General features: G+C 51.0%; 1 protein-coding gene across 1 annotated transcript in view; it reads right to left on the bottom strand.

Moving 5' to 3' along the window:
* The window catches only part of ARAP1 (ArfGAP with RhoGAP domain, ankyrin repeat and PH domain 1), a 115,504-nt gene extending 95,664 nt beyond the window's left edge, over positions 1–19,840 (bottom strand). Inside the window, 3 exon segments of the mRNA XM_078390560.1 lie at positions 5,439–5,581; positions 8,170–8,288; positions 19,321–19,840. The gene's annotated coding sequence lies outside the window, so the exon portion shown is untranslated.
* Positions 19,841–26,016: the final 6,176 nt, after the last annotated feature.

Below are 26,016 nucleotides of genomic sequence, written 5' to 3'. Positions count from 1 at the left end.
CAGCTGCAGGGTGGTCCCCAGGCTCCCCCAGAAGAAGGAAACCACCTCTGAGTATTTGTTGCCTGTAAAAACCCTGGAAAGGGTCACCATAAAGTCCGAGATTGATTTGACAGCACATAGTTATTATAGAGCCATCTGGATAGCTCAGTGGTTTAGGTATCTCAGGTTGGGAGTTCGATCCCCCCCCCCCGCACTGGGTCTCCCAGGGAGAAGAGCCAGCCTGGGTGGCCTTGGGCCAGCTGTGTGTGACCCCAGGGGAAGGGAGCCGTCAATCAGCGCACTTCTCTGTATTCTCTATTTGGGAAACTGTAGAAAGGGGGATTGTACGTTGCAATTGATTTGACCACGTAGAGAACTCTGCAGAAAAGGGAATTCCGTCCCCCCAAAATGAGCCAGGCAGTGGGAAAAGAAACGCAGAGTCGGCTGATCCTTTCAGCCAGGCCACGTGGCCCTTACGGCTGCCAAAGGATCCCCTGCCCTCCTGCCCTCCAGGTCACCCTGAGAAAAAGACCGACCCCATGGCACAGTGGTGATCGGAGCAAGCAAGAAAGCCCAGAAAGGTCCCACCCCAGCCTTCCTGCTCTGCCCCCCCCCTGCCCGTCTCTCTCCGCCCAGCCACAAATTCGCCAAATCTTTGCGAAAGGCATTCCTCCGGGGGATTAGGCAACCCACTTGAATGGCCTTTTGAAACAGTACAAGACTTAAGAAAACTCCCAAGAACCGGAGCGGCTGAAAACGAAAACAAAGAGAGAGCACGTAGAGAGGGGGGGGGCACAGAAATTCAGGGGAGGGTCAGCAGGGTAGCAGCACCCCTGAACGGAGGCAGAGCAACCCAGCATGGGGAGGGGGGCAGGTGAGATGGGGCCACAGCCTCCTCGGAGGCATCGCGCAGCGAGAGCTGCCTTTCTGGACCCCAATTCCCCCAAAGCGTCCAGCGGGTCGTTGTGGTCCAAAAGCGAAACTCTTCCAAGCTCTGTTTGGAAGCCCCCAGATCCGTCTCCTGGCCGCACACAGCTCCCCCCCCAAGCTCAGAGGAGGTTCCCCCCTCCTCCCGTGGTCTCCATGGGGGCAGGTAGGGGGCCATTCATGCCCCCCACCCTCCCCACCATCTTGAAGGCTCCCTTCTTGGCTTTTTGTCCTGGATTCCAGAAGAAGAATCAAATCTCAATGTATGGGCACATGCACTCATATGCACACACATATCTTTAATGTGCAGGAACGGGAGATAATAGAGGACAGTCCCGTCACCAGCTGCTTTATTGACTTCCTCAGCTTCTTCTTCCCATGCCAGCTCTCTCTCTCTCTCTCTCTCTCTCTCTCTCTCTCTCTCGTGCATTTAAGAAATGGGCCATGAATACGTGGTGGGTAGCCACGTAACACTCCCCTGAAAAGGAGGGCAAAAAGGGGACCTCAGTTTATCGAAAACATCGAAGGATAAGACCTGACACCAAACCAGAGGAGGTTTTTATAGTAACATAATTGGAATTCTAATGCAATTAAGTGCTTTTCTGGGACAGGGATTTGCAGCCCCTTTTTCCACCCTCAGTCGTCAATCCCTGTCCTTCAAGAGAGCAGGATTTACACAGATTGGCAAGGATTCCTCGACAATCAGCTGACAACCCCCCCCCTTCCACAGCTGGAGCTGAAACAGGAAGGCTGCAAAAGGAAGCCCCGGGAGAGATGAACTTCCTCCCCAGAACAAGGCACAAAGATGGCCAACCCATCAGGAACTCATCAGCCAAGGAGGGAAAAAGAGGGAGGACGGTTCCCTTCCGCTCCAGACCTGCGCAAATACAGGGCCATGCTCTTTTAAAACAAGCGATGCTCAGCGCTGAACCCGCCCTCTCTTCCTGCAACTTAACCCTAGATGAATGGGAACGCAGAGAGCCCTTGACTCCATGGCAGTGGCGGCAGTGGCACAGCGCTGTGCTATTTTTAATGGCAAGCTCTCTACATAGCATGGTCTCTGTCTCCCTCTAGGGGCCGGTTCTGGTAACTTCATCTTTAGAAATATATATTTCTAGCCTTTTTTAATATTTTCAGGCTGTGGATAAGTGAATCCACGGATACTGATCCCGTAGATATGAGGGGTTTACTGCATAAGGTCCTACTGGAGTGGTGGTAAAACCAGAAAGCGGGTACAAAGCAAGTCATTGGAAATTGGGGGGGGGGGGGGGCTACTTGTACAGATTATGGTCTGGGATGGCAAGCCAACACAGAAAAAGGACACACACACACACACACACACACACACACACACACACACACACACACACACTTCTTGCATGTACACACGCCTGAACCTCAGGTCTTTGTGGTGCAACCAGTTGACCCTACGATTGTCCAACTCACCCAGATCATCCACAAAGCAAGGGAACATGATGTGCCCCCGCCCCAGTTCTCCACATCCCTCCATGAATGGGGCTCGGGGCTGAGCCCTGGGCCGAGACATTTTCCCTACTCTGGGCCGCCAGAGGTTGGTGGGGAGCCAACACCTGAACCAGCCCACATAAAATGAGTCACTGTCGGGTTTCCCGCTCGGTTCTCCTGCCAGGAGTCTCATGTTTTTGCTTTCGGCCGGTGGTGCAGAAATTCAACCGGTAGTTTCTCCCCGCACAATTCCTGCCAACCAGTCATGCTCCTATTTAAAAACAGAAGCAAGCCTAAAAATAGCCGCGGCTTCTTGGTACAAGCCGGTTCCTTTACACAGAAATGCGCATGCGGACAAAACGCCAACCGCATGCTCCACACGAAGGGGAACCTAGGTGACCACTGAGAAAAGTCTTCGGGGAGGGGGCTGGCCGTGTGTGGTTTTCACACGTCCTTGGGAAATTCAGGCCTCCTCAGCTGCCCTGCACATTTCCGTAAGCAATTACCTCCACCTCTCTGCATCTTTACTGTCCTGATCAGCCAGCATGAATTGAAGCTCTTTCGCAGAATATGCAACTAAACTCACACAGCTGAACAACCCGCACAAGGTATGGCATAGGAGGCAGAGTTTGGAAAACTGAGCGTTTTTAAACTCCAACGATAACATTAAAATCCCCTGAACACCCTTTCCGATGACCACACATTTTTCCTTCTCTTACCCTGTTTTTCTCTCTAAATATTTTCTTTAGATGTGTCTCCCACACGTCTGTACTGGGCACTCCGTGCGGCTCAGTGCCTGCACTTATACAGTACTTGTGGGGAGGGGGGGAAAGGAGGCAGAAATAACAAAGTGATGTGTTTCTTCTGCCAAAGTGTTTAAACTTTTGAAGGATCTGCTCTTGGGTCACAAGGTCCAAAATAAGGACAATCACCCACCTGCAAGTGTGGTTTTAATTAGTTCTCCTGAACCAACAAAGAGCCTGTTATCTTTGCCTATCCCTGCCGAGAGGTGGACCAGGAGGCACGCTGCATCAGTTTATTGCACCAGAAGGAGCCGTGAAGAACCCTGAAAAGCTGGCCAATTCATGGCCATTGTACATCGGTTGATCTTTCAAGCCTCCTGACTAGAGATGGGCGCAAACGGCTGGTTCGGCAGTTCGTGCTGGTTCGTTTATCGGCCGAAAACCTGGTTCGGTGCTTCTCACCCCCATTGAGGAGACGGGGCTGAGAAGCACCGAACCAGGTTTTTGGCCAATAAACAGACTGGCACGAACAGCCGAACCGGTCATTCATACCCATCTGTACGACGCTTGACATTTCTCCTTAAAAACGGGAATGGACATTTTACAGAGACAGCCGTGAGCCGCCCCCTCTCCTCCCTCTCTCTCCAGCCCTTTGCCCAGACTTGACATTTCATGCTCCAAAAATTCAGGAACCCCTCCTTCCAGGAGGGGCATCTTTTCTGGAACCACTGGAGGGCCAGGGCCACCGATACCTACGCCTCACAGAAGCGAGAGGCCTTTTCCCGGACACCCTGTCCGTGTGAGTTTACAATCAAGAGCCAAAGGTACACGGCAGCCACACAAGGGCGGTAGTTTCAGACGTTGCGCTGGCTGGCGAAAGCGCAATGGGAAAAAGGCCACCCTCCTCTGGAAATGCTCTTCAAGAGCCGTGGACAGAACTTCCGTGCCAGGACACACACACATACACACCGACGTGCCCTAACCTAGATTAAAAAGCGAGAGCGTCAGCCCAGATCATCTTGTCCACCACCGGAGCCCATGCAAAACAGACATCATCTTGTTCAACAACAGAAGAAGGTGCGAGCAGGAGGCAAGGAAGCCATGATTTCCTCTGCATTACAAATGGAGGAACTGGCCCAGCCGAGCATGTCAGCATTCAGGGGAGGAGTAAACACAGTCTCGTGAATACATCCCCCCCCCCAATGAAAGGACTACCCCAGTTCCTCCTGCTGCAGTTCATAAGATGCACCACCTTGCATTTTCTGTACAAACACACACAAACCCACCAGCCAGAGTCCTTTTCCTTCCGCTAACAAACCCTCTCCTTCTCTGAACCTGAAGAGATCAAGCACAGTGCCTTTGGCTCACCCTCCTGACCACGGACACCGGCCAACTTTCGTCCTCTGGCCACGCTCCTCTGCCTTTTGTAAGTGGCAAGGAGCCACTGCCGAGAGAAGTCTGGCTGGCTAAAATATTTTTTTTTCTGTGGGGCGAGGGATAGAGACACACAGACGACCCCCCCCCCCAAGATAAACATATGCCCTATAAACAGAGGTAAGCCTCCCCATCAGTTTTACATAGATTAATAACAACAACCACCTTTGAACTGCACAGCTGGAAAAGACCCGATGAATCATGGGAGTCCAGGGCGCTCTCCAGCAAATCTGTTAGCCCACACTGCTTACCGCACATGGCACAGATCAGAAAGTACCAATGCATCCCTGACACTCAAACAAAGCAGATATCATTTCTGAAAGGGAGGGGAAAAATCTAATTAGTAGCAAGCTGGCGCATAGAGGGGATCAAACTAACAATGTCTCCCAAAGGGATAATTCTGGAGGAGCCCAACCTCCACGAGCCAAAACGTCCCATTTCTAATCTGCAATGGGGCCAAAGATCTCAAGAGATGGCGCAGGTGGGATCCGGGCCCCCACGAGCCAAAGAGCGGAGCTCCTACAAAGGCCATCAAAAGCCCGAGCGGTCGGCAAACTCAGACATTTCGCTTCGAGCGATTTGGTCGAGGAATTTTAAAGGAAGCACAAGCAGAGACGGCTCACCGACCATCTGTAGCGGAGGAATATTTTTTTAAATAAGAACTCCAGTTCTTTGGTCCGTTTGCCCAGAGCCGCCCGGGTCAAGAGAGCCTTTGCACAGCCCTGCTCATTTCCTGTTCCCTTCCACACATTTCCAAAAGCAAACAAAGGACCCTGGTTCTCTCACTACCACCTTCAACGGCCCACTCTGGACTTCCTTCACCACCCGAGCAGCAGCGCACTCGAAAGGGATGAATGGTCTCGGAGGGGAAAAAAAAACCAGCGCCCTGACCTGTCCGTTCCTCCTCTCGGGTCGGCCTGGCGTGATGGAGGTTGAGCCCAGCCTTCTGTTCACATCTCTTGGTAGCCGGGGAGTTTCTGCTTACGAGACCTTTCCAGCGGCTGAAACCCCAAATGAGGAACTAGAAGAGAAGGCTGGGAGGGCAGAAGGAGAGACAGAGAGAGAGGGACTGAACATTAAAGCACAGAGAACATTTTGCAACTGGTTCTGTTTTACAGAAACAGGGTCAATGCAACGGCCGGTCTTTCCTAAGAAAAAGGAGGGCCTTTTTAATGACTGGCAAAAAAAACGCACAGAGGCAAAACAGGAGGGGATCAAGTCAAGGGAGCATCTGGGAACGAAAGCAGTGGGAAAGGTTCAAGGCACAGATTGCAAAAATAAAAGGCAGTAACCCAGTTCCTGCTCCCTGTCAAGAACCTCCCTCACCGCCACCCTGCGGGAAAGGCATCCTGCACGAGGCTTATTGGAGGCATCCTGCAGGATCCTGCCTTCCCCGTTTCCACCGTGCTCATCTCTCCTGAGCACTTTGCTCTTGGAAGACCTGGTAAAACTGGACCACCAGCCTCGTCCCCAGCACGCGCAGAGTTTGCTAAGGGTGCAAATCCAGAGGTGGGAGAACCCCGTTTTCCATTTCTATTCATTTTTATTTCTTTGAAACCATTTTTAGTACCGTTTTCAAGTTGACCTCCTTTCGAACTTATCCTGTGGGCCGCTTTGAGAAAGGCAGGTGACAAAGCAGATCAATAAAGAGTAGAATAGATATTTACCTTTTAGCTGTATTTTCCAGCGGAGGCAAAGGATCTACCGTGAGCTGTAAAAACCCACGCCCCCCGTCCAAGGGCAAGAGCCCTGAGCTTCTTCCCCGGCCTCCTAATTTCACAGCTACAGACATGACCATCTCTACCTCTAAAAGGAAGAGGAGGGGGAAGTAGGCTGACACAGGTTTAAAGAAGAAATAAAGGAAGTAGAGACCGGCTGGGAGGCTTGTTTGTTTGTTTAAATGAGTGTTCCCCAAACCACATGTGCTATAACTACAACATCCATCACTTCCTTCTTCTTCATCTGGAACAGTGGTTCCTCCAATGTTCTTGAACTACAACTCCCTGGAACCCTGGACAGCACAGCCAATGATGAAGACTTCTGGGAGTTGCAGTCCAAGCACATCTGGGGACCCAAGGTGGGGAACCACTGTCCCAGAAAAAGACCAGTCTCCTCTGCCTAATTAACATTCCTGTTATTCCACCATTGTTATTCATGATGGAGGCTCTTACATCTGTTACAGCACACAGTATATTCCCTTCAAGGGAATATACCTGTTTATCCCAGAGGCTATCTCCCCACTGTTAAATACCCACTGGCTTTCTTACTAATCATGCCCCAATCTTTGTATTTAGATAGCATGTACTAAGATCTTTCGGCCTTGAGGTGAGCCTAGGGCCCCTTCTTGCTGGGTACCCATGAGGAACACCCCTTGTGCCTTCAGCGGTTATCTGCACAATCATAATAGCTACGAGAGGGTAAAATGCCCACTGAAATTCTCTCCAGTTCCACAAGAAATGCCCCATAATTCTTATTTCGAGCCATGGAGAAAAGGAGCCAGCTCCATATTACCACCACCACCCCCCTCGATGCCTTTCCCTTCAGTTCTTTATTGCAGTGAGTTCAACACTGCAGGAAACAAGGGACAGTTCGTCCAACCGCTTGAAAAAGAGCAAGCTGTCAGGTCAGCCGCAGGGCACTGCCGGATCTGATAAAATGACGGCGTGATCGGGATTTCCTCTCCAGGAAATGCATGAAGACAGGATCTGGCTCAGGCAGGAAATGCATGAAAAAAAATGGCGAGGCGTTACAGAGATGAAGGTGTCGATCAAAAGGACCTTCCTCTGCTTCCATTCGGGCACGGCTAGCCGGCAAGGAGGGGGGCAAACCTCAAGGGCAGATCAGATGCTCTGCGGGCAGATGGCTCCCTGATTTGATGCCTATGCACCGGATCCCGATGGACGCCACCAGGCCTCTTCCAGAGCCAGGCTCTATGAAATCGGTCAACCGGATGGCTTTGGGCACTAGAATTCCCCGAGGACTCCAGCCACCGACATGCTGGCTGGGAGATTCTGGGAGCAGTGATCCAAAAAAGGAACTTTTCCAAGCTTTCCAGCCTCTACAAGCTGATGGTGCAGCGACAAAACGCAAGGATGGCTGCTGCTAGTGGGCAAGGTAAGTTGTCCAAGGCTGCTTCTCCATCTCACCTGAAGGTAGGACGGGATCGATTATGGTGGGACCCTATGAATGAGCCATTTCCAACACGTCCTGTCCTCAGCCACCCAGGTCAGCGCCTGCAGACTCAAGCTTGTGTCTTCCTTTAGGGAGTTGGTCCACCTCGTATTGGGTCTTCCTCTTTTCCTGCTGCCTCCTACCTTTCCCAATGTTATTGTCTTTTCCAGAGAATCCCTTGCCTTCTCAGGAGGTACCCAAAGTGGAACAACTTCACTGTCAACTATCTGGAAGTTGAGTCGTGGCAACTGGACTTCTTCCTTGTTAGGTTAAAACCTTTCGCTCCTCCTCCAAGCAGCTTCTTCAGTCGCAGGAGAGCTGGTAGGAGATCCCGGATAGATCCTACCAACTCTCCTCAGACTGAAGAAGCTGCTTGGAGGAGGAGCGAAACGTTTCAACCTAAGAAGAAAGGAGTCCTATTTGCCCGGACCCAACATCCCGATAACCTCACCTGGAGGGCTGAGAATCTTCACAGGTATCTTCAGTTTCAACCTTTGCTGCCTCCAGAAAGAATTCAGGCTTGATTTGATCTAGGACCCACTCGTTTGTCTTTCTGGCAGTCCAGGGTATCTGTGAAGCAATCCTCTTTATTAATAAACGGCTTTATTATGACTCTTTATTACTGAGACTTAAGTGCCTTGAGCCCAAAGGCACTGTCCACCCTCTCTGACCTCTGAGATTTGTTCCCCCAAAGCTTCTCTGAAAGGCTTAAAGCAATCCCCCCCCCAAAAAAAAACACAGAGAGAGAGGGAGAGGGATGGAGAGAGAATATCACTACACCCGTCTACTTCACAGGCCTCCGTAATAAAGATAAAAAGGAAAAATTCAGGAGAGATGCTGTTTGCTGCAAGAGTTGAATAATCTTCCCATGGATAATCTTCTGACTTGCTTGAATAAAATATGACCCTCTGCTCTCCTCTCTTGTCCTGAAGCTCCCTCTGGCGCCAAAGCACAGACATCATTCTTCAATAAATTGCAGAACTTCCCCTGCAGTTTTACCACCCTTCTTTATTTACGAGGACACAAAATTAATTTATTTTTTTAAAATCTCCTCCGGGTCTTCTCGCTTTCTTCCTCACAGCCATCAGGCTGGGCTTCTCTGCCCAGCAAACAGCTTTCCCATCATTCGGAAAAGCGCCCAGACGTTTTCCCCTCCGTCGTTTGAAATAAAAAGAAGCAATAATTACCGTAAACTCCTCTACAAACACTCGGAGGAATGAAAACAGCAGAGTCCTACGTGGAGATCCAAGGAAGCCCTGAGTTCCAATCCTGCCCCAGGGTGCACAGGATGTCCTCAGAATCAGGACCAGCTCCCAGGCTTTGTGTCCTGCCTGCATTTGCTCATCCGTCAGGGCAAGGCTGTTTTCCGCTGACCCGGCACCCACCTCAAGCGTTGGATTACAGCCTCCATCATCCCCAGCCAGCTCTCTGGATCAGAAAGACTGCCTTTTGCCTGACTGAGACCCTGCCAGCTGCCGCTAGAGCAATTCTCTGCAAGTTTGTCACCAGGGATAACAACACAGTTGTCTTTTTTTCTGTTTTATGGTTTCAGTAATTTTTTTTAAAAAAACACCCCCATAACCCTGACCCCTTCCACATAAACCTGTGGCCGTCACAGTTCTGGACATGTGGACTGTCATCTGTAAAATCTCATGGTGAAATAAATGGGTAAGCCGTAAAAGTGTCACAAATCTCTTCGTAAGAGGGAGAGGCAAATGAAGAGATTTGTGATGCTTTTACGGTTTTTATATATATATAAATATATAAAAATATATATAAATATATATTTCCATTCTGTGTCATTTGGTCTGGCGGGACAAAGAGAGGGAAACGAAGAGATCTGTGATGCTTTTATGGCTTACCCATTTATTTCACATGAGATTTTACAGATGACAGTCTATATATATATAGAAAGGCAAACTCTTGGGTTACTAACAGACCAGCCCACACACAGACTAGGCAGTCGCTGATGTTCAGCCAAGACACACACAGAGACACACACACAGACACACAGAGAGAGAGAGAGAGAGAGAGAGAGAGAGAGAGGAATGGATGGCCTTTCAAACCAGAGAACGTGGGTGCAGTTTCTGACCGGTGAGGCTCTGCGGCCAGCGTTCAACGGTCTGACTGCTGACTCAGTGTCCAGAGGACGGATGGGGAGGCGGAGCTCGGGGTGCGTTGGAGGTGCTGCCTGCTTGTGAGTCATCCAAACCACGCTGGCTTCCCACGAGTCTCTCTCTCTCTCTCTCTCTCTCTCTCTCTGGACCTCCCTCCTCCGGAACACAGCCGGGAAAAGGCCCCACATGATGAGCCAGGAAAGTGGGGAATTGGCTTGGCAGCGAGAAGGTTGAATCATCATCACAACAATAATGACAACAATACTGCGAAGAAGAAGAAGAAGAAGAAGAAGAAGATGATGATGATGATGATGATGATGATGATGATGTTAGTATCCAGGGCGATTCTTGGTCACCACTGCGGTTTAACATCTTACTCAACCCTATGTCAATAATCTTAAATAAAAACTGGATTGGGCGACCACATTTCAGAACAAGCTGGAAAAAAAAATCAATCATCCTTTATATATGGATGACCTAAAACTATATTCAAAAAATCCCAGAGACAGAATCACTGATAAATACAGTGCAAATATTTAGTGGAGATATGCAAATGAAATTTGGAATGGCCAAAGGTGCAGATCATTGACATTGCAATTCCAGGGGATGCCAGAGTTGAAATAAAGAATTGGAAAAACTAATCAAGGACAGAGACCTGGCCATCGAAATATCTCGCCTCTGGAAGAAACACACTCCAGTGGTCCCCACAGTCATCGGGACTTTGGGAACAATATCAAGAAATTTCACACAGTGCTATAAGCGGCTGCAAGTCTCAGAAATCACACCATTAGAGCCACAAAAACCCGGCCATATTAGGAACAGCATACATACAACACCAAGAGACCTTTGGGTAGTGTGGGCGGCATATAAATTAAATAATACTGTAATAATATTTAATAGGTACTTAGGTTTTGGGTTAAAACTTGTATCTGCTCTATAATACCAGTCAATTTTTTTACAATTTTGACTGTGCCTGGTGTTTCTGAATAATTCAACACAAGATGCTAAAAGATTTGTCTAACTCCCTCCCTGGAAACCTTTACGAAGTCCTTAAAAACTCCCCCCCCCCCCCGCTTCCTGTAACTTGAGCCCGTTATTGTGTGTCCTGCCAGCTCTAAGACCTGCATTACTTCTTATAACCTGTTCTCAAAAAGAAGTCCAGGATTACAGCAAACAAAGGGCTTTCTTTGAGATGCACAAACAGCAGAAAGCTGGTTGTCCTCTGAAGATGCCCATGGCCACAGAGACGGGCGAAACGTCAGGAAGAACAACCTCCAGAACACGGCCAGACAGCCTTTGAAAAAACCTACAACCACCATCGAATCCCGGCGGTGAAAGCCTTTGGGAAAACACAGAAAGCTGATTCTTTTTCCCTTGATTGGCTTCTGAAGTGGGCAGGCTCAGAAATCAAGTCAGATCACAGCTGGCCCAGAACATATTCTTTGCCAAAACAAGCAAGCAAACAAACAAAAAACTTGAACAGTGGCTTTGGGAACATGCACAATGTACAACGCGATGTATTCTTGGTCCTACTGCAAGGGATACGATTGTAGACTTTGACACATGCAGCTAATTAAAAATACTGTACAATTGTTTGAAATAGGCATCATTTGCAGGACGCCGAGAATCCCTTGGTTCCCTCCTAGCAAAGAGATCCAGGAGAAGTGGTTTAACCTTCAGGAAAAAAAAGTCCGGGACATGGATTTTTTAGTGAGTCACAGTTGCAATGGCCCAGTTTATCTTTATGCACCGGCCCAGGTGTGGACATGGGAGAAACAGGAATGAGAGGATAGCGGACTTCCAGAAAGCGATTTTATAATAGCTTCTGGGGGAGTCCTCAGCTTCCCCCCCCTCCAAAAAAATGTTCTCCAACTAAACAGACTTCCTTCCGGATACCTTCACCCACCTCCTCTTTGCTCTATCACACGTTCAGCCCTGTGTGGGAAGAACACCGTTTTGGACAAAAGGATTTCTCTCTCTCTCTCTGTGGCTCGTGCTTTTTCGGCTGGCCCATTTACCCGTTGGCCCGGGACCTGCCAAGAGAATTCCTAGCAGTAAATTTCCACTGACCGCTTTGAGCTTCCATAAATTTCTGGCCTCCAGAGAGAGGTGCCCCTTTTCGGACACGACCCTGAAACAGCCCCGGCCCTTCTCCCCCGCCTGCAGCCAAGCGCTTGCAAAAAAAAAAAAAGTTGTGTTTTTTTTCCCACCCACCCCCCTTGGACTACAGAAGTGGGCAGTCTGTAGATTTGGTCTGGTTTTCTTTCACCGGCCCCTTAATCGCCTCTTCTCATTAATTGCAAACATCAAGGGCTTGGGATCTAAGTTCATCAAGTCCCACTCTTCTGCGGGGAGGGGGGGCGCTCCCTCCCCCTCTTTCCGTTGCCAGTGAAACCTTGCTATAAATACTCTCGGCCCTTTTTCGCTCTCCAACACCCCCCCCCTGCCTTCTGACCCTGTTCTTCTACCGAGGGCTGGTGAGAATTCCCTGGCTCTGAGCCACATCTGCTTTCCTCAAGCTTCCTGCCCTGGCCTCGATCACAACAACAGCAGCCCTCTGTTTCTGAGAGCTCCTTTCTGGAGCTGGTGGATTCTGGGCACTGTAGTCCTGAAAAGGAACCTTTTCCCAAGCCTGCTTCTTGCCTTTGGTTCGCTCCTCTATTCCTCCCTCCTTCCCTCCTTCAAAGAGCTCACAGGCCATCTAGATGGGCGGGGTATAAATCTAATAAAATAAATTAAAAAATTAAAAAAAAACCAGACCCAGCCTCTGAGTTTGTTCTGTCCCGGCAGACAGAGCACCCACCGCACAACCCAACAACTTCACCACAGCCTCGACCTCGGGGGGAGGGGGGAAATGGTCTCTCCAAGCTCCCCAGAATCCATTTGCAGAGGGAGAAAAAAAGGCAACAGCCAGAGTTGTGTCCGTATGCATAGAGCAGGAGTCCCGTATCCACGGGATCGGTATCCACTGATTCACACGGATATTGGCGAGTCCCAAGTCTTTGGCACCAAGTCCCAAGTCTGAGTCCCTATTTAAAAAACAAGTTATTTTCCCCCAGGAAAAAAGAAAGGGGTGGGTGAGTTCCAAGTTGCACGCTGAATCCAAGCCATTGGGGGGAAAAAACCAACAAAATAAAACCAAGTCCAGTCCAAGTCGAGTCACTGGTGCGACTTCAGTCCCACTTGACCGGGAGTCCCGCTGCTAAAGTCCCCAAGTGTGCACTCGTTCAAAATAGGTTTCACTAGAATCCTTGTTTTTCGGCATCCGCACGGGGAGGCTAAGAATGGATTCCCCGTGGATGTTGTCGTTTAGTCATTAACTCGCGTCCGACTCTTCATGACCCCATGGACCAGAGCACGCCAGGCCCTCCTGTCTTCCACTGCCTCCGAGAGTTGAATCAAAATCATGTTGGTTGCTTCGGTGACCCTGTCCAACCCTCTCATCCTCTGTCGTCCCCTTTCTCCTCTTGCCTGCACACTGTCCTAACATCAGGGTCTTTTCCAAGGAGTCTTCTCTTCTCATGAGATGGTCAAAGTATTGGAGCCTCAGCTTCAGGATCTGTCCTTCCAGTGAACACTCAGGGTTGATTTCCTTCAGAATGGATAGGTTTGTTCTCCTTCCAGTCCAGGGGACTCTCAAGAACCTCCTCCAGCACCACCATTCAAAAGCATCAATTCTTCAGCGGTAAGCCTTCTTTATGGTCCAGCTCTCACTTCCATACATCACTACAGGAAAAACCATAGCTTTGACTATTGGGATTGTTGTTGGCAAGGTGATGTCTCTGCTTTCCTCCCAAGAAGCAGGCGTCTTTTAATTTCGGGGCTGCTGTCTCCATCTGCAGTGATCATGGAGCCCAAGAAAGTAAAATCTGTCACTGTCTCCATATCTTCTCCTTCTATTTGCCAGGAGATGATGGAACCAGTGGCCATGATCTTAGTTTTTTTGATATTGAGCTTCAGACCATTTTTTGCGCTCTCCTCTTTCACCCTCATTAAGAGGTTCCTTAATTCCTCCTCACTTTCTGCCATCAGAGTGGTATCATCTGCATATCGGAGGTTGTTAATATTTCTTCCGGCAGTCTTGATTCCAGCTTGAGATTCCTCCAGTCCAGGCTTTCACACGAGGTATTCTGCATATAAGTTGAATAAGCAGGGAGACAATATACAGCCTTGCCGTACTCCTTTCCCAATTTTGAACCAATCAGTTGTTCCATATCCAGTTCTAACTGTTGCTTCCTGTCCCACATATAGGTTTCTCAGGAGATAGACAAGGTGGTCAGGCACTCCCATTTCTTTAAGGATGAGTAAGACGGCCGAGCAGCCTTTCCATCATCCATTTAATAGATAAATAGTAATCTTTGAAAGACCCTGATGTTGGGAAAGTGTGAAGGCAAGAGGAGAAAGGGATGACAGAGGATGAGATGGTTGGACAGTGTCATCAAAGCGACCAACATAAATTTGACCCAACTCTGGGAGGCTGTGGAAGACAGGAGGGCCTGGTGTGCTCTGGTCCATGGGGTCACGAAGAGTCGGACACGACCGAACAACTAAACAACAACATTGCCAATATAGAAGGAAGGAAGGAAGGAAGGAAGGAAGGAAGGAAGGAAGGAAGGAAGGAAGGAAGGAAGGAAGGAAGGAAGGAAGGAAGGAAGGAAGGAAGGAAGGAAGGAAGGAAGGGAGGGAGGGAGGGAGGGAGGGAGGGAGGGAGGGAGGAAGGAAGGAAGGAAGGAAGGAAGGAAGGAAGGAAGGAAGGAAGGAAGGAAGGAAGGAAGGAAGGAAGGAAGGAAGGGAGGAAGGGAGGGAGGGAGGGAGGGAGGGAGGGAGGGAGGGAGGGAGGGAGGGAGGGAGGGAGGGAGGAAGGAAGGAAGGAAGGAAGGAAGGAAGGAAGGAAGGAAGGAAGGAAGGAAGGAAGGAAGGAAGGAAGGAAGGAAGGAAGGAAGGAAGGAAGGGAGGAAGGGAGGGAGGGAGGGAGGGAGGGAGGGAGGGAGGGAGGGAGGGAGGGAGGGAAGGGCACCAGAGTTCTTGTTCAGTGCAAAATGCAGAGAACATTGCAAGCCACGCTCTGCAAGGGTGCTCTGTTCTCCCAAACTCCCCGCCTGGCAAGACGAACAGACTCCGATTCATTGGGAATCATAAAAGGGCACAAAGGGAGGGAAGGGGAAGACCCAAAACATCCCAGCGGAGGCCATGCATGACCCCCCCCTTCTCTCTCTTTCTCTCTCTCTCTCTCTCTCTCTCTGTTGTATGTTCTGCCCCTCCCTTCCCAGATCTCTGCCCTACAAAGCAGCCCTCTGAGAAGTGAGGAGAGGGCCAAACACCACCTTTTTAACCAACCTGAGGGTGTGAGAAGAGGGTCCTCCGCCTGGATCAAGGGGTCAGCTACTGTGGTGGGGAGGGAATGGAAGAAGGTAGGGGGTGGGGGTGCCAGACGCACACGGGGGGGGGGAGTTCTTCCAGAAATAAAAACCCAGCGAGGGAGCGCAGAATTGGGCACCTCCTCTGGGCCCAGCCGCCACTGACCGCCCATCTCAGGGGGGCAGCCAAGGTTCCCTTGGCAGGGAGGGAGCAACCCAGAAAAAGCGCCACTGAGGTCTCTGTGGGAAGGACAGGGGGGCAAAAGCATTTTTTTCCTCCTCCCATTCTTCCTGCATACAAAGAGCCTCTCTTTTTTTTCCCCTCCCTCCCTCCCCTGCAGGAGGGGCGACATCCCCCCCTTCCCTTGACTGGAGTGGCCAGGGTTGCTCTTCCCAAACTTCCTCCGCCAGGGAGAATCCTGTCCCTTCTTCTCGGCCTCGGCCAAGAGAATGTGCTGCAGATGTGCAGCCAGACCCACCGACAACAGAATGGCCAGGGGAGGTAATGGGGGGGCACAAGAAAGCTGTTTTTTTTGGGGGGGATAACAGCACCACCCCCACTATCACGTCCTTTAGAATCTACTTGGTGGGTTGGGGGGGGGGGGGAAAGCAACTCTTCTGAGCACTGGATCAAAGCACCCTGCTTTTTTGGCACCAGGAGAACATCATAAATACCCCAGAGTGGGGCCTCAATGTCCACAATGCACAATTGGGTCCTCCCCCCCCCCCCCGTTAAGGAGCCACACAAGTTTTTTGCAAGTGTTCTCAGAAAACAAAATGTGGACCAGCAACCTAATAGCCACATCTGTAGGCCTGGAAACGCAGGGCACTTCCACACGGCACCCACAACGCCAGACATCAACTTTTCCAGAACTTTTTGAAGGGTTACACTTTGGACTATAATATGTTGGTGGGCTGTGAGCTAAGTAACTTTTCCAAACCCTGGCCTTTCCATCCCTGTGTGTCTTAGCTAGATAGCTAGACGGACAGACGGACGGACGGACGGATGGACAGACAGACAGACAGATAGATAGCTTTCCTCTCATCTCAGATACACACAAGTAGCCACCGGATCACCTGTTCTGCGTTCTCCTTTCATGGCAGGCAAGGGTAGCAGAAAGCAACCCTTCACTGGGGCGTTGTGTGGCTTCTGGATGGGTGATCATCTCCGATATGATGCGCCTGACCGTACAAGCACAGAGCAGTACACTTTCCATTCTGCCGCTCTGCCCGGAAGAGCCGCAGCCTGCCAGCCAAGATGGTGTGGCGCCTGGCACCACCTGCCCCCACTGCTGGCCACCACATGGCCGCCAGAGCGATGGGGAGACGCCGAGGCGGGGCCCTCCGAGGGATCCTGATCTCTCTCCCTTGACGCCGTTCCCCTCCTGCCTGAACAGCCTTCCAATCAGGCCCACACCCTTCCCCACGAAAGCCAGGTTTGCTTCCCTCCCTGCAGGAGAACTACCAGTGGCCTTGAGCCTTCCATCCTTCCACACAACAGGTGGGAGTCCCACAGGGACAGCAACGCACCAGCTGGGAGCTGGTTCTTTGCTGTCATGCTGAAGCAGGCCTTTGGAACTGCAACAGAAGGTGTCTATCTCCAGACTAGATCACACGGAAAGCTCTTTAATCTCTCTAGACTGAGACCGAGAACCAAAGTCCAACTGAAATGCATGCGGGACTTCCTCTTTGCAGACGATGCAGCCATTGTTGCCCACTCTGCTGAAGACCTCCAACAACTCATGAATCGTTTCAGCAAGGCCTGCCAAGACTTTGGACTAACAATCAGCCTGAAGAAAACACAAGTCATGGGCCAGGGCGTGGACTCACCTCCCTCTATTACCATCTCCACACAAGAATTGGAGGTTGTTCATGAATTTGTGTACCTTGGCTCAACAATCTCTGACACTCTCTCCCTAGATGTCGAGCTGGATAAACGCATTGGCAAAGCAGCTCCCATGTTCTCTAGACTCACATAAGAGAGTATGGCTCAATAAGAAGCTGACGACATATACCAAAATCCAGGTCTATAGAGCCTGTGTCCTGAGCACACTCCTGTACTGCAGTGAGTCCTGGACCCTTTGTGCACGGCAGGAGAGGAAGCTGGACACCTTCCATATGCGTTGTCTCCGACACATTTTTGGGATCACCTGGCAGGACAGAGTTCCAAATAGAGTAGTCCTAGAACGACCTGGAATTTTTAGCATATATACGTTACTTAAACAGCAATGTCTATGTTGGCTCGGGCATGTCGTGAGAATGGCTCACGGCCAGATTCCAAAGGATCTCCTGGATGGAGAATGAGTGCAGGGAAATCGTCCCAGAGGGGTGCCATACAAGGAGATCTGCCAGCGGGATCTGAAGGCTTTAGGAATGGACCTCCACAGATGGGAAACCTTGACCTCTGAGTGTTTAGCCTGGAGGCAGGCGGTGCATTACGGCCCCTCCCAATTTGAAGAGACCCTCGTCCAGCAGGCCGAGGCCAAGAGTCAGTCCTGAAAGCAGCCAAATCAGGGAGCTGGACAGGGGACAGACTGTCTTCAGTGTGGAAGGGATTGTCACTCTTGAATTGGCCTTCTCAGCCACACAAGATGCTGTTCCAAGTCCTCCATACAGAGCACGTTACCATCGTGTCTCTCGAGACTGAAGGATGCCTACTGATTAGGCCAGAGGAGCAGGTTTACCTTGAGCTCCCCAAGGACTGTTTTCTGGGGAAAAGCTTTTGGACGCAACACAGGAAGGACGAACTCTCACTCCCAAATATACCACTCACTAAAACCTTAGGTAGGTAGGTAAAGATCAAATCAAGTGCACTTTTTAAAACTTTGCTTTTTGTTTCAGAGGAAACGACTCATCTGTCAAACGACAGAAATGCGTTTCGAGAGATGGCAAGGCTGGGGGGGGTCCGACAAGTATCCAGACTGTTGCGCACCCACCCACCCATATGCTTTAGCCAACTTGAGCAACATCAGCAGAAAATCACAACTGGTGGGGACCAATGTTGAAGCAGAGTTTGGAAAAGTCTCTCTCTCTCTCTCTCTCTCTCTCTCTCTTTCATGCCAGAATCATCCTGCTGCCATGGCAGGGGAGGAAAAAAGATTGTGGGAGAGAAAATTAAATAAAACACACACACATTTCCCAGCTCCACAGTGGAGTCACGGGGGGGGGGGTGGAGAGCAGACCTCACTGCTTAAAAGATGCCCTTTACCTTCTGCCGGTTTTTCCTTTTCACGTTGGAACATTTTTTTATTTGAAAGCAACCTCAGGTGACCCAGAGAAGCCGTCAGAGTCTGCAGCTCAATGAACCATGAAACTGTCTTTGTTTATTTAAAATATTTTCACACCGCTGCTCTCCTTAAAAGCTCCGTTTTTTAAGGCCTGTAGCTCTGAAGCATTAAGAAGATAAGACAGAATCCTATAGTACCTCTTTTAATGCTTGGTTAGGGAGAAACCATGTGTGCAAATTGCTACTTGTTAATTAGCTAAGAGGGCTGGGTGACAGAATAATTTTTTGTGACCAAGTCAGAAATTGGAAATTTTATTTTTCCTACTTTTCTGAACTGGGAGGCCCCCAGCCCACGGTGCCCACAGGTCGGCTAAAGGATGCTCAGAGTTACAATCTCTGGTCCGAAGCTCCTCAAGCTGTCCCCCCCCCGGGGCACACAGCACTGACACCCACCCCCAGGGCTATTTCAGATTCACTCCCTGGACTCTGAAAGTGGGTTTTAGAGATCCCCCGAGCAACCCCAACGGTGTAAAATTACTTAATAAAAGATGCCTCCCTGCAGGCCCGCCGAGGAGTCTCGGAGCAACGGAAATCCCAACAGACTGAGGGCAGCCCACCTTGCTGGGGCCACAGATGCCCCCCCCCCACAGAGGCGGATACTCCCTTCGCAGGGGGGGGGCAGTCAAAGGGGAAACACCTGAAAGTTAGGATAGTCACGGGACCAGGTGAGAAACCAGGTGCTCTTCCTCAGGCGGGGGGAGGGGGCGCAATGCAGAGCCGGGGGGCCTGGCAAAATAGTCACAAAAGCATCCTAACTACATGTTGCTCCTTCTCCTCTACCCGCCCCCCCAATGCCCAGCCAGAAGCAGAAGCCTGCGGGGGGGGGGGACTTTGAAACTCACCTGGTTTTGTGACCTTTCTGGGTCACTGCCTCTCCCCGCCTTCCTTTCGGATTTTGCACAAGGGGCTTTCGGTTCCCCTTCGTTTCTTTCAAGCCAGGATTTCTCTCTGCCCGGATTCGCCATTGGGGGCGGGCCTTCCGGGAGGAAGGGGGGCTGCTCCCAGACTTTGGAACTCCCTGCCACTGGAGGCCCGGCTGGCCCCATCGCGGCGGTCCTTTCCCTCCTGCTCGGCTTCGCGTTCTGCCTGACCGGGGGTTGTTTGCTCGTCTCCGCGGTTGGCGCCGCGCAACCGCCGCCTCCCCGCAATCCTGAGCTCCGCTCCGCTAGCCGCGCAACCCTCGCGGCCGGCCTTGAGATGCGGCCACCCCAGCCCTCCAAAGGCAGGCACTTGGCCCCCCGCGAGGTCCCCACCGGCTGACCCGCCAGCTGCGACTTGGCCGCGGTGGCAGGGGGATGATGGGCTTTGTCGTAGCCGAGCGCGTTTGGAGGAGGATCCGCGGCCCCGTCGCTGGGGAAGGCGAGCTCCGGCTTCTTCCTCCACCCCCCCCAAAGGGATGCCAGCGGGGCGCGGGGGTGGGGTGGGGGGCGAACCCTCCGGGCTCCGCTTTTGGCAACCCGGGACCCCCCCCCGGCCCGACCCCGAGGCTTTCCCGGGCATCGCGGACGGGCGAGAGTTTCCCCGCGGCCAGCGCGTGAGGCTCTCAACCGGCGCAGCTTCCCCGGTTAGACTTCTGCCTGCCCCGCCCCGCCTCCGCCGTCCGAGAAAACAAGCGCGCAAGAAGGAGGTCCCGGCTCCCCGTGGGAGGGAGGGGGCGCGCACGCGTGCGCGGAGCTCGGGCGCAGGTCGGGAGGGGGGGCTCGCGGGGCTGGTGGCGTTCTCGTTTTAGGATCACCACCCCCAGAATCCCCGGGGAGTTGAAATTCCTCCTCCTCCTCCTCCTGCCCCCCTCCCTTCTCCCCCCCATGAAAGGGGCCCATCCGGAGCTTCCTTACCGCCTGGCGGCGCGGCGCGATCCTCGCCTGCGCGGCTGCTGCGCTCGGCGGGGCGGGACTGGGCGCGCCCTCCTTCCCTCCCTGCCTCCCTCCGAGGCGGAGCCGTGGGGCCGCCGATGCCGACGCCCCCCGTCCCTCCCTCGCTCCTGGCTGCTGTAGGATCGCGCGCAGGCTGTCCCCGGGGTCGGAAGCGGCGGACTTCCCGGGCGCGGGTCCGGCCTCCGAGGAGCGATCTTGCAGCTGGGAAGAAAACCGCGCAAACCGGGAAAACATCTGTCCTGGCAACTTGTTAAAAAGAGAGAGAGAGAGAGAGAGAGAGAGAGAGGCAGGCGGGGTCTCCATCCAGACAGTGGCAGGCTTGGAACTATAAAACGTGAAGTTGTAGAGAGAATGAACATGACGTTGGCATCCAAATATAATAGATCGTAAGAGCCTAAACACGGCCATTTAAAAAAGAAAAAGCATTATAACTTTATTTTAAACTTTTTAATAAGTTATAATTTATTAAAAGTATTAAATATATTAAAGGAAATAACTTTCTTATCCTGTATGCATATTATTACACACATGCACACACTTTTCTCGTTCACTTCCTCTTTTTTTCGATTATAGAATTCTTACAGTGCATTTTATATTCTTTGAAACTGTTGTATTTATTTTCTAACTGATTTGTATTATACAGTATGATTTTTCTTTGGATTGCTTTTGGGTTGTGAACTGCCCAGAGTGGCCGCAGACCAGATGAGCAGTAGTATGTGAGTTGAACAAATAAATCAATAAATTATATTTATACCTTGAGCCACCCAACACCAACCATAAACACCTCCAGGATTGACCGTAGTAGGAAAGCAACTAGATGTTCCAACATAACAGAAAACACATTTTTCGGTTTGCCTTTATTCTAAGTCCTGGCCCAGGAGTCAAAGTTTTGCAAGCACCTCGATTCGACCAGCTCTCACTCCCTGAGGAGGTTACATCTACCAGTTATTTTGCTAGTCAAACACTAGCATGTGTTTGAGGAGACAGTCCTCCAGACTGTGGTGCTGGAGGAGGCTTTTGAGAGTCCCCTGGACTGCAAGGAGAACAAACCTATCCACTTTCTGAAGGAAATCAACCCTGAGTGCTCACTGGAAGGACAGATCCTGAAGTGGAGGCTCCAATCCGTTGGCCATCTCATGAGAAGAGAAGACTCCGTGGAAAAAACCTTGATGTTGGGAAAGTGTGAAGGCAAGAGGAGAAGGGGACAACCGAGGATGAGATGGTTGGACAGGGGCATCGAAGCAACTGACATGAATTTGACCCAACTCCGGGAGGCAGTGGAAGACAGGAGGGCCTGGCGTGCTCTGGTCCCTGGTGGTCATGAAGAGTCGGACACGACTTAACGACTAAACAACAAAAAGAACAACAAACCTACCTTTCCTGGATTTACCCTTCCCAAAAGAGGGTGCTATAAGGTTATACAGTGGGGTCCTGACTTGAGAACTTAATCCGTATTGGAAGGCGGTTCTCAAGTCAAAAAGTCTGTAAGTCAAGTCTCCATTGACCTACAGTGCATTGAAAACCGATTAATCCCGTAACAGGCCGTTTTTGTTCCATTTTGGTTTTTTTTCTGGTCTGTAAGTCAAATCTCAGTCTGCAAGTCAAACCTAAATTTTGCGGCCAGAGAAGTCTGTAACTCAAAAAGTCTGTAAGTCAAGGGTCCACTGTACAAATCTCCATTCCTTCACCTGTTATTCACACTAAACTCATCTCTTTAAGTTGACAAATCATAAAAACCAAAAGCTTTGCTCAGTTGCCACGGTTGTTTATAACCTTTGCTCTGCAGGAGCTGGAAAACTGCTTTGAAACGACTTCTGTAAACTTGTGTTGTTGTTGTTGTTTTCGACCCACAAGTTTTAAAAGTACCTTTTGCTTTAGGGCAATTTTTTCTGCACCCGCTTTAATTTTTCTAACTCTCTGAAACACACAAGGTTTCAAACAGTAACAGGACACCCAGCCCGGGCCGGGCGGGGGTGAGTGGCTCGTTGGCATTCTAGAAGAGCCTCAGAGCAGGATCAGGTCCCGGATGCCAGTTGGCACCCCGGTGGCCCAATGCCCTGGGCAGCCCCCCCTCCCACCACCTCCTGCTCCAGCCACGTGCCACCCACAGCAGCCACGGGCAACTTGCATCCTTGTGGAGTTCCTGTCAAGAGGTACCCACACCCTGGGATGAGGAAACGCCACAAGGCTGGCTGTGAAGAAGAAGAAGAAGAAGAAGAAGAAGAAGAAGAAGAAGAAGGGGAGGTTCCACAGCACCTCCCGGCACTTCCCGCTGTAGGCTGTGGCTGATGGGAGCTGGGAGTCCAGGAATAAGGGCCGGGGCACCGTCCAGCCAGAGGAGCCGAGCTCCCACCAGCCCTCCAAGTGGACCCACAGGTGGGGGTCAGGATGGGAGGAAGCCCTCTCTTTCCCAACCGTACAATGAAGATGGGATGGGGAGGAATGAATGGAAGCCACCAATTTGGTCAATGGGAGAGATTTAGCCACTCCAGCTTAAGAAACCTCAGCCTCCCCTCCTCGCGCAGACCCCCTCCCACCCTCTCAGAGCTCTGGAGGGCCACGTGGGCCACCCTACCCAGTCAAGGAGGGAGGGCCTCGCGTGCTGTGGTCGACTCTGAGAGCCTCTCCACCCATCCCGGGAAATCCTGGCACCTTCTCCGGCGGCAGAGAAATCAGCCCAACGGCAGGAGATCTGGAGGCTGCCCAGTCGGGCGAGGCTGGTTGACCTTCTCCTCCCTGAACACGGAAGGCTCGGGAGCCGCTCCGTCGGGGTGGGACTACAGTTCCCATCAGTCACATCCAGCTGGCTACTGGGGAGAGATGATAAAACGAACCCTTTTATGGAGCTGGGGTGGAACTGGTTGAGTTACAAGGGAATCATGGACCACGTAATTAGAAACGTTACTTTTTTAGATCACACACACATACACACCTTGTTCCTGGTACAAGTAAATTTGAGGCTTCAAAGAAAGCTTTTAACTAAGGTGACCCATATTTGTTTTTAGACCATACACCCCTGAATTCCACAGACAAGGTGGTCTGGGGGGGGGAGCTCTTGCCTGGGGAACCCTGGGAGTTGTAGTTCCAAAACAACAGCCTGCACACCTCCAGAGCTCCCAATTCACATAGACTGCTCCTGGCTTCCATTCCTAGTTGGGGAAGATGGAGGTTGTAGTCCTGGAGTTTGAAAAGCCTGGCCTGGTCTTTACGGTTTGGTTATGATCTGCTATCGGTCGCATTGATCTGCTGCCTTTTCTCCAGTGAGCAGAATAAACTGCTGTAGACCACCACCACCTTCCACCCATCCCCTCTTTATCCTCACAACGACAGCCCTGTAAGGAGGAGTCAGCCTGAGAGAGTGTGACTAGCCCGGGTGAGTTTCAGGGCTGGCTCACGATTTGAATCCAAGTCTCCTGGGTCATAATCCAGCAATTAACTCCTACATCACAACATAGCCACGTTAGTGTATTTTGAATATGTTTGGGAAATAAGCTATTTTATCTTCTTATATTTTCCTGGGCATTTTTTCACCCCTTTCAAAGTGGGAATGAACAAGATACAATACATCCTTCATATTTCCAACACAATGCTCAAAAACTGTAATCGATTCTGTGCAGCCTCTGCTTGCTTGTGCCGTTGTGTAGGCTGCGATCTCTGCAATTTATGGCTCGCGTGAGGCTACCCGAATTGGTTTTCTTGGGATGTTCCTGGCGTTATTCCAGCACTGGTGCAATGAGGTCTGTTTGGACAAAGGGCAGTGCAAAACATGGAAGGTAAAATAAAATCAAGGCGGGGCCACCCTTTCCTGCTGCCTGCAACGTTCCTGACTCATTTGCTTGTAAGTTCAGAAGGATGTGGAACTGGGGTTGGGCTAGATGGCCTTCCGAGGTCCCCTTCTCGCTGCTTCTTGACATCAGTCCATGGACGGGTCCAGTCGGAGGGGAGAGGCTGCCTAGAGATCTCACAGGAGGCTCTGCTGGCTAAGGAATAGAGCAGTTTAAGTGGTTCCCTGAAACAGATGGCCCAGCTGCCTACTGATGCCATGGCCTACACCTCCCATCATCCGCAAGCAGCCTAGCCAGTGGCTGCACTGGCAAGGGATGATGGAGGTGTAGCCTGACATACCTGAAGAGCGAAACCCTGGCTTGGATAACACCTGGCTGGGTTCATTACAGGACTGATCGCTGGGCTGCTTAGAAGGGAATGGAGAGAGAAGCAGAATGGATCGGGGCCCTGGCAAAGCCTCTCATCGCTGCTTACGGGGGGGGGGGGTCTCCCTAGCAGACCAATGCAGGAGTAGACAGTATATCTGGGACATATTGCTGGTGGTTTAAAGTTGCCCCGCCACTTATACCTAAGCTGTCAATGTGTACATAAATGCAAACATTATGCAGCCTCAAGAAACTTTCAGGGCATCATTATAAAATAAAGGTTTCGCCCTTTGGAACTGCTCGCCACATGCAGAACTAGGGTGTGCAGAGGTTGGGGAATTCCGGGAGTCCAATAGTTCAATGCCGACCACCTTTACTGTGTTTGCTGTTTGGGGATCCGCTCCTGGCTTCCATCATCAAATTCCGCACAGAGGACTGAAACTGAAAGGGGACCCAACCAAATGGGGGGGGGGTAGCTTTGGAAATGCAGCAGCTCATCGCGACAGTCTCCAGAGCCAACATCCAGCCCACCTGGAAAGTGCAAAAATGCACACAGCAGGATTGGTCAATACCGACAAGTAAAGAGCGGGTATTTTGTGAAGTCAATAGCTTTAACTGGCGCATTCAAGACCCAACCATTTCCAAATACTTAAAAAAAATTTCCTCTCCCAGCTGGTGCAAGGATAGCAGCTAAGACTGGAGGGAACAGGAAGGTGGGAGGAGAGATCTCCTTGATTAATCTCTTCAGAAAGGCTGGAGGCTTCAATCCTGCAAGCCCTGGCTCCGTTATAGCAGTGTTGCTAAGGGACGGAGCGCTTAACACTCAGCCTGTGGGTATTATTATGCTGACCAACCTTAGTGTTCTGTGGCACACATTTGCATTCTGGCAGCTTAACTCGTGCCATGGATGAGCAGCTCAGAGGGAGAATCCTCGAATGTCTGAGCAGTTATGGATCCCCTGGGTGGGGTGGCGGGGTGCCTGGACTCCCCCAAATGTGGAAAACACCCAGGCACCTGCAACACAACACTTTCTTCCTCCTTAGAGGAAGAAACGTCCCTTCCGGGTGACCCTGCCGGCTGGGGAATTCTAGGAAAATTTATAGACTCCTAGAATCATAAAAGTTCAAAGGGGCCTCTAAGGCCGTCGAGGCCAGCCCTCCCCCCCCCCCGTGAGTAATGAATGCAGGAACACAAATCCAAGCAGATCGGACGGATGGTCCTCCACATTTCTCTTGAAGGGCTCCAGCGCTGGAGGGCTCTCCGCCAGATCCTGAGGTCAGGGGTTCCGTCGTCGTACTGCTCTAACCGTTGAGAAGTTTTTCGGCAGGAGCATAAACCCTCTTCCAATAAAATGATTTTTTTTTCTAAAAGGAAGTTTATGCTTTCAAGAAAAGGAAGGAAGGAAGGAAGTGAGGGCCATATGCCATCCTGCTGTAAGCCTTGATTTTGAGGAAGGAAGGAAGGAAGGAAGGAAGGAAGGAAGGAAGGAAGGAAGGAAGGAGTTAATATTGCT

The sequence above is a fragment of the Pogona vitticeps genome, chromosome 3, assembly GCF_051106095.1.
Source record: "Pogona vitticeps strain Pit_001003342236 chromosome 3, PviZW2.1, whole genome shotgun sequence".
Taxonomy (NCBI): domain Eukaryota; kingdom Metazoa; phylum Chordata; class Lepidosauria; order Squamata; family Agamidae; genus Pogona; species Pogona vitticeps.
The sequence above is the reverse complement of the archived record's forward strand: the minus strand, read 5'-3'. Positions and strand labels throughout refer to the sequence as shown.